This window comes from Phyllostomus hastatus, unplaced genomic scaffold (genome assembly GCF_019186645.2).
Source record: "Phyllostomus hastatus isolate PE091 unplaced genomic scaffold, TTU_PhHast_1.1 phas_contig_17, whole genome shotgun sequence".
Lineage (NCBI taxonomy): Eukaryota > Metazoa > Chordata > Mammalia > Chiroptera > Phyllostomidae > Phyllostomus > Phyllostomus hastatus.
This window is the reverse complement of record NW_025333664.1, coordinates 31,899,412-31,909,026: the sequence shown is the minus strand read 5'-3', so window position 1 is coordinate 31,909,026 and position 9,615 is coordinate 31,899,412. Positions and strand designations below refer to the sequence as shown.

At 38.8% G+C, this 9,615-nt stretch overlaps 1 pseudogene; it reads right to left on the bottom strand.

Moving 5' to 3' along the window:
• Positions 1-462: 462 nt before the first annotated feature.
• LOC123814688 overlaps positions 463-9,615 on the bottom strand; it is a 119,293-nt pseudogene continuing 110,140 nt past the window's right edge.

Genomic DNA, 9,615 nt, shown 5'->3' with positions numbered 1-9,615 from the left:
GTATTAAAAAGTTATTTGCAATCCTGCAAAATTGGGAATAAGTTATAAAATAAAAAAAAAATCTACTTTGTCAAAACTAGCAGTGTAAACAAGGCAGCCCTGGAAGTGTCTGAATCATCTGTAATGCCAAGTACCCCCATAAACTCTTCATGTGGTTAGGCTTTGGGACTCATTGTTTTGAAATATTAGATGTATATATACAATTTTCTCATAGGCTCACACAGCCATGATTACCTTCACTCATCTGAGTCAAACTTCATCTTTAGGAATTCTTATAACAAGCTATGTCTCTGTGTCTACAGCGTAATTTTAATAATTTAAATCAAACTTATAGACAAGAGACCACTTAGGTTCAGTGTCACCATAGCAACCTTTTATTAGTTTGCTAACAACTTTACCCTACTTCCAATAAAACCTGATAACAGTCATAAGAATCCATTAGGAAGTTTACTGTGAGTACCATTATACCCATGCCTTTAGGAGTCCACATAGGTATATAAAGGGAACTTGGACTACCTGAGTAATGGCTGTCTGACAAACTGGACATGATGATGGTCTCGTTTCATGGATCTTGTTGGCACATTCCATGCAGAAGAGGTTGTGGCCACATGAAACTAGGGCAGCAATAACTTCATTCTCAAAGCAAATTAACACAGTCATGCTTTTGTCTTGATTCTGGAAGTGAGCTAGAGGTGGAACTTCCATTGGAAGAGGAGCAACTACTGGTACCATTAGAAAAAGCAGGGAAATAATGGGAAGGCCAATTTGGTTGCCTATACTAGGCAGGTCGCTCCTAATCCCCCAAGCAAGTAGGTCCTCGTTGCTCTCAGGAAAGGTAGTAGACACAAAGAGTAGATAACTGACTTCCTCAACAATGAGTCTTCATGTTATCAGAAGGATCACTCCCAAAGCCAGAGAGTAGGTTAACTGGTTTAAATGGAGTACAGATAGTTAGCACAGATATTGGTAAAGAGTCAACGGCAGGAGAATCAACCACAAAATCTGAGCCTACAGATGGTAGTGTATCTCTAAGCCCAAAGTTTCCTGTGCTAAATGAGCTTGTCAGACTAAAGTCAGCCAGCCTATTGCTTCTAAAGCAGGCGTCTGAGAACCACTACCCAGAGAACTGGAACTATCACTTTGATGATTGGATATCATTCTTGCATGGCTAGGAGCCACTGAAATTGAGGAGAACCATGAAGAGCTAATGCCACTTTTAAAGCTTGCATTGATACCCATTGTAATGGAAATCATTCTCTTCATTGAGCTCAATATGGTTTCCTGTAAGCATGGCAATATGCATTTCTATTTCTTCTCATGCTTCATCAACATTTTCAGGCATCCCCATTACTTCAAAGACAGATTCCTAATCTCTGCTCAGAGTTACTATGTATGTGTGGGTCTGCTGCTGAATTCTTTCAACAGTTGCTCCTGGTTGCCCCAACTACTAATCTTACCACACCATGTGGGACCCTTACTTGGACCGGGCAGATTAGGACTTGATAATCTCTCTAGGCAGGTCAATTTTTGTTTAGAGATGCATGAATCATGGAGAACTGCTCTGCAACTGAGAGGTTTGCTCTTTTGGCCAAAGCAACATCTTCTTTTTGCTAAATGACAACAAAAATGGGCTTTTCACTACAAACAGGTGCCTTGATGCACGTGTTTGTCTCAGCTCTCAGTGCTTTAATTTTACAAGCCTGGTGACCGACAATCTCAGCGACATGCCCAGAGCTGGGCACAGGGATGCTCTTCCTCCGCAGCCAGCCAGCCTGCTCCAGGTTCAGGCAAGGGGAAGCATCGCTTCCATCACCCCCTCCCTGCCTTTCTTATGAGTGCATAAAGGTGCTTCTCCATCTTTTGTCATGTGCACTTAAATATCTTGGGAACCTTATTAAAAAGAAAATCCTGCCCTGAACAGTTTGGATCAATTAGTTGGAGTGTCATCCTATAAACAAAATATTGCGGTTGGATTACAGACCAGGGCACATATGCAGGTTGCAAGTTCAATCCAGGGTCCCAGCATGTGCAGCAGGCAACCAACTGATGTTTCTCTCAGCATGATGTTTCTCTCTCCCTTACTCTCTGGCCTTGCTCTCTCTCTTAAAAAAGGCAATGAAAAAATGTCCTCGTATAAGGATAAAAAAACATTCTGAAAAAGAAAAACAAATCCTGACTCAACACCTCTGGTATGAAATCTGAAATTCTGTAATTCTAACAAAGTCATAGCTGTTTCTGATGCTGCTGAAGTGGGCTGCACACTTTGAGAACTATTCGACCTGGCACCTTAAAGAGTGGTCCAAGGACCAGCACCCTGGGCATTGCCTGGAAGCTTGTTAGAAATGCAGTTCCTTGGACCCAAGTGAGCCCCACAGAATCAGAATCTTGGGGGAAGGAGGGGGCCCAGGGATCTGTGTTATAATAAGCCCTTTCAGTTCTTGTACATATGAGAATTCTGGTCTGGAACTTGTGTAATATCTATATATTAGATACAGCTTCATTTCCCTCTGTCTGCCATGAAAAATTGAAGGAAGGGAGACCTGTATGTGATAAATCATATGAGCACCAGTGAACACCAAGAACAGGAACACTTAAGGGACCCTGGTGATTCTTTGTGATCATATTAGGTAAGTGAGGTCATGCATGCCAATGGAAGAAAACAAGGACAAGGACGAATGCGACAGCCTTCCAAACCCATGTAGCCTGCAGACTATGCTGCTTGGTCACAGAGGACACAGATGACAATCTGAGATGAAGAACAGGGCCGTGATCAGGGGAACCAGGAACTCACTCATCACGACAGGAAAAGAATTATTCTGAGGGTGTGCAGGACCTGCAGGAAAGCTCCTCTCTTTTCCTTTTAATGACTTTTCTATGATTGCAAGAGAAATACTTCACATTCATAGAATATTTTTAAAATTCTTTTATTGTTATTCAATTGCAGTTGTCTGTATTTCCTTCCCCCACCCCCTCCAAACCCACCTCCCTCCCTTGCTTCCACCCTCCCCCTTGGTTTTGTTCATGTGTCCTTTATAGTAGCTCCTGAAAACCCTTCTCCCCACTAGCTATTGTTACACTGTTCTTAATTTCAATGACTCTGGTTATATTTTGTTTGCTTTTTTCTTTGTTGATTATGTTCCAGTTAAAGGTGGAGGGGCATATGGTATTTGCCCCTCACCACCTGGCTCACTTAAAATATGCTAAGTGTTCTACATTCAACATTCTACATGTAGAAAATATTTTATATTCATAGAGTATTTAGAGAATATAGGAAGACACAAAGAAAATAAAAATTGTCACAGTCCTACTTTCCTGTATAACCACTTTATCCACTTGATATTTTGGAGTATATTCTATATCCTATCTAGAATCTAGATACATATACATATACACTGTTATATATATATTAGAAATAATTTTATAAATACAAATATGCACATATATACACATGTAAATATGCTACATATAAAATGTAAATATGCATAAACACTTATCATATATGATATACACACATGTATACAGACACTATACTTATATGATACTCATATATATAATATATGCATATGAAATATTTTAAAATATAAATATTTATAAGTGTATATAGTATACCTATATAACATCTGTATAAATATATGCATCGATTATATATAAATTATATATTTACATAAAATGCATACATATATACACAGATATCAATATAAATATATACTATAATATATACATATGTACCATAAATATAAATAAATTTTCTATAAATGTAAATAGACTTATACAACTTTGCAACCTACTTCTTTTACACTTAGTGTTATGTTGCATTAAATGGGGCAGTTAAAAAGTGCAAATTCTATTTTTTTTCATTGCTTTTCTAGACAGAGAGGAAGGGAGGGAGAGGGAGAGAGAAACATCAATATGAGAGGGAAACATTGTTTGGTTGCTTTCATATGGGCTCCAAAAGGGGATAAAACCTGTAACCTAAGTATGTGCCTTGACCTTGGATTGAACCTGAAACATTTTGGTTTACAGAACAACACTCCAACAAACTGAGTCACACCAGCCAGGGCAAAAAAATGCAAATTTTAAATTCCCCAGGTGTCTCCCACTGACCATTCCCCTTCCCCCTCCTCACAATTAGAGGTTATAAAGATTTGTAGATTATGTGAGGACTCAGTGGAAAGCCAAGAGGTAAAATCAATCCTTCCTTCCCATTAGAACCAGTGAGCCAGGTAATTACATTGGGAGAGCCAGCTCTGATCGCAGGGTGCCCGGTCACCACCTGTCACACTGATGTCCTTCACACCCAGCCCACATGCTCAGAACTGAATCAGGAGACAGAGCTAGGCAGCCAGAATCTCTGATGTTTTCTTGTATATTTCAATTCAGCCATATCAACTCTCCACTATTATTCTGAGAGTGAAAATTTGAAATGAATTGAAATTGGTTGTTTTAAGCTAAAAGGATCCACTGCAGTGCCCTAAAAAGAACTAGAAATCATAAAGCCACACACAGGTTGACCTGTAGGATTGTCCCAGATCTACCGCAAAACCTGAACTCCTTTTCTTTCCTTTGTCTTTATTAAGTCTATCCAGGCAGAGCCTAAAAAATTTTAAACAAAATGATGCAGGCTTTCATTAAGATCCTTTAAAAATAATTGATTTCACAGAGTTCATTCCATGTTTATTCTATTGATTCAATTTAAAACAAATTTTAACACAGAGCTCATAAGCCCAAACAGTCCAGAGATCATTTTCATTTTTGAAATAATGTCTTACTTTTTCCCCCTCTACTGCTGCAATTATAGTAGAATAGAAAATTAGATTTTAATTAATCAGCAACTGCTCCTTTCCTCCAACCACTGGGATTTTTGAGGCTATAAAACTATAATGTAGTGTAGCCATAGAGCTCCACAATTGACTGGAAAAAAAACAAACCAAAAAATGATTTTTTTATCTGACGCTTTTTTTCCCAGAGCTTAAAGTCAATTGAAAGCGAGTTTTTCAAGCCTGGGTTAAAACTTCATGCTGGGGTCAAGCAGGAGTGCTTTTGCTAATGCATATACTGGGTGCAGCACTTACAGTCCCTCACCAGCCCTCAGAGAGGCAGTTTAGCTGCTTTCCTTGTTAGAGGAGCTTGAGCCAGCAGACTTGATACCCAGAGACACCTGCTTCTGTCACCAGGAGCCAACTTAGTATGTGGTAAGAATGCAATTGTAAATGCCCTTTCTACACTTCTCAGCTCTCTCTTCCCAGCTGCCCAATAATGTCTTTGTCTCAGGTACTGCCATTATAAGCCTTATTAATTATAGATCAATCTGTAATTTGAAAGTATGAGCCAAAACTGTAGGGGGTCTCATTAACGTAAGATTAAAAGCTGACTCAGAGATTAATTATTTTGTAACTAGAAAAACATTGGGCTGGGTTTAGTTTTGAGCAAAGCAGTTTCTCAGCAATGAGCACATCTCTAAAGGATATTTTAAAATACACATGCCATTTTTTTAGTTTTTTCTGCCATTGTTGATGTTTTTCATTGCTGAAGGTTAAATGCTCATATGTGTGCTTATAAAGGCACGTGTGTCAGGACACAGCAAGTGAGAGCAATTTGTGAATTGATCAAAGGCACTTTGATGGAAAGGTGTTGACTAACCTTAGAAGCCTAGTTAGTGTGAGCCAGGAAGATAGAATCAAGTTCAAACATATGTATGAAGTGCTAAATGAGTGTATCCATTAATGGTTAGTGATATAAACTAAATAGAGACTACTCAATAAATAAGAATCTTTGTTTGTCTGAACTATGTCTGTCTCATTAAGAAATAATATAAGGTATTTAGTCTGTAGTAGCAGCTACCAAATATTGGTCTGAAGATGTCCTGAGATCTCTTTACAGTCATTTGTATGAAAATAATGCAATAATTAAGGAATAGTAATACAAGAAAGAATAAATGCTGTGTTTCTTGTACTCACAACTGTAAACCTCCTTTTGCCCATCCCTCTATATATGTATTCTATCTTAAGTCAGCCCTCCACATTCACAGATTCCCTGCGGCAGAGGGAAAATATGTATTCATGGCCCCTTTGCACAGCTTTTGTTGCCCACTAGCTTTCAAACTTAAGCTTCAGAATTATCTTACTGGGCCCACCCCTGACTCTCTACAGGGTTAGAGAACATGGCCATGTAGTAAGTCTAGGTTGGGGACTTTAACTTTGCTTTTCTGATAACATTCAGCTAAGGTTGATGCTACTGGTTCCAAACACTCAAGTGTGGTTCACATACCAAGGACAGTGGCATCTCCTGGGAGCTTGTTAGGAATGTAGGTTTTCCTGGCCCCACTCCAGGTCTACTGAATCAGAATCCTTGGGGTGGGGCCTGAAATCTGTATTTTAACAAGCTCTCAAGTTAACTCTGAGGCACTCTAAAGGCTGAGAAGCACTGTCCTGGACTAGTGCTTCTCAAAACTTCTTATACAGATGAAAAACCTATGGATCTTGTTAAAAAAGCAGATTCTACTTTAGTAGGCATATTAGTCTGCTAGGGTGTTGCCATTATAAACTGGGTGGCTTAGCCAACAAAAGTTTATTTTCTCACAATTCTAGACAATCAAAGTCCAAAATCAAGGTGCTGGCAGGATTGGTTTCTTCAGAGGTCTCTCTCCTTGACTTATAGATACCTGTCTTCTTCTATCTTTACTGTGCACACACATATTGTGTCCAATTTCCTCTTCCTGTAAAATACCAGTCATATTGGATTAGGGCCCACCCTAAAGATCTCATTTTGACTTAATAACCCCTTAAAGTTCCTTATTTTAAAACATGTTTACATTCTGAGGTGCTAGAGGTTAAACTTCAACAAACACATTTGAGGGACACAATTCAGCCCATAATAGTAGATACTTAAATTCTGCATTTCTACCAAACTCCCATGGGATATCCATGCTATTGATCTGTGGACCGTCCTTTGAATGACACATGCCTGGGAGAGTGGAGCTGCCACCTCTAGAACACTGTCAGTAAAACTAGTGGAAAAGTGGCATATTCCTCAGGTGTGTTGAAATAAAATAAATTTCCATAGTTCTGAAGCAAATACTCTCCAACTTTAATGTGCATCAAATTCACCTGGGGAACTTGTCAAATAGTAAATTTCTAAGTCTCACTTACAAAGATTCAAATTAAGTAGGCTGGGAAGAGGCCAAATATATTCTTTTTTTTACCAAGCATTGAAGGTCACTCAAGTACAGACGGTTCTCCAGACTAAACTTTGAGAGGCACTGATCTACAAAATGTATATCTTGCTTCCTCAACCATCCTACTAACTGAGCTCTTCAAGGCCAGAACCATTTCTACAAACCATTTCACTGTGTCTCAAAATTTAATATGCATGCACTTCCCTGGAAATGCTGTAAAAATGCAGATTCAGATTCAGTAGGTCTGGGATGGAGTCTGAGGTGCTGCACTTCTAATAAGCTCCCAGGTGTTGTCAGTGCTGCTGATCTGTGGATCACACTCCAAGTGATGGTGACAATGACAAGATTTTACATCTCATACTATGCCTGTGCAAGGACTGATATCACAGTCTCATTTAAGGAACTCTTTGTATAATTCATGCACTGACCATTTATCTTTCATACATCTTTATGCTTTAATGCAGTACATAATATAATAAACCTCCCATTATCTGATCCTCTCCAAATTGATTCCTCCTGGAGTTCACATAATACTTAATTCAATTGTCCTGGGGACTCTCCTTGAGTAACGGGAATTAGAATTTTGGACTGCAGGATCAGAATTCTAAGTAACTTTGACAAATTGGAGAAATGTTACATTATAAATGAACAGGATAAAGTCCAAGAGGGATAGGTGCAAGACAGTGCCCTCAGGCATAAAAACTAAAGGATACACCATGAGGAAACCTGAAAAGCACACACAAAGTGGAAATCCAGGAGCTGATTGCTCAAGGTGAGAAATTATACTAAAAATGAGCATCCAGGCAAAAAATTGCAGAGGAGCAGGATAGCAAGTGCCTCTACTACAATGTGAAGCCCAAGAGGAGAAAAATATATAACAAGGTATTAAAATTACTTGGCATGTTACTAATTTTTAAGTATACTTGTGATAATTATTTTTGCATGGCTTCTAAACTGATTTTGACATAATTTTCTACTCAGGTTATGCCCGCTATACACTTCTTTCCTTTGATAGTTGTGAAAATCAATCCTGGCACATTAGAATCACCTGAATCACTTTTAAAACTGCCTATATCCAAGCCCATTTTTATTAATTTCCTAGGTCTGGTGCAACAAAATACCACAAACTGGGTGGCTTAGAACAACAAAAATATATTTTCTCATGGTTCCAGAGACTAGAATTTCAAAAGCTAGGTGTGAGCCATGCTCCTGCTGAAACCGGCACAGGAAGGATCCCTTCTTACCTCTCCCAGCTTCCAGAAGACCTAGGTATTCTTCATGGCAGCATGAGCCCAGTTTAATGTTAACATGGCTGTCCCTTTCTGTCTCTTCCCATAACCTTTCCTCTGTACATGTCTTGTATATATTTGAGTTACTCCTTTTTATAAAGACAATAGTCATATTAGGGTCCACCCTAATGACTTTAGTTTAACTTGATTACCTCTTTAAAGATACTGTTTCCAAATAAAGTCATATTCTGAAGTATTTGTGGTTAGGACTTCAACATTACTTTTTGGGGAGACACAATTCAACGCATAACACCATCTCAGACCAATTACATCTAAGTCTCTGGGGTGTGGCCAAGACATCAGTATGTTGTAAGTGCCCAGAAGATTCTAATACATGGCTAGGGCTGAGAATCACTGCCCTGCGAGAAGATCTGCGACAGCCACCATTGTTGTGGGGCACAGCCTACATTAATAGTTGTGACTCTTGAGTGGGACTTTATCTGTTTCAGTATTTTGGCTAAAGCACCAAAGCTAAGGCAATAGGAAACAAACAAATGACATTCTAAAGCAGTGTTTCTCAATCTTGAACACACCTGGAATAACCTAGGAGTTTTAAAAGAATCCTGACGCCTGGATGCATCCCAGAGATTCTGATGTAATCAGTCTAGGGTGAGACCTGAGCACAGAGAATTTTAAAAGCTCCCCCAGGCCACCCTACCATGCAATCAAAATGAGAACTACTTTTTACAAAAAAGATGTGCTATAAAGTGGCCAAAGTGACCCTCAAGAGTGGAAGCACTAGAGCCAGAATCCTAGGCTCTGGACCCCAGGACTTTACTCTCTCTACTCACCTTTGTAACCTATCATCTTACAACAATAAGCTGAAAGATCCTTAAGTATGATCTTTCCATTCTTCATATAATTTGGGGCAAATACTTATCATCTAAAAAATATAATTTCTCCTAATTCTACTTTCCATTCAGTTACCCTTTTTCCTCTTACTATCAGCAAAGCTTCTGGAAATGTTATTCTAAATTCAGCCTTGTCAAGTTCTCACTTCCCAAATGTTTCATAAGCCTCTATATCATGACTTTTGACCTGACCATTTTTTTTGAAATGAACTAAACAAGGCCTTCTAGTTGCCAAATACAAGACATTCAGTTATCATCATATCTAAATGCTACTGTATGGTATTCAAGACTGGTTCCCATT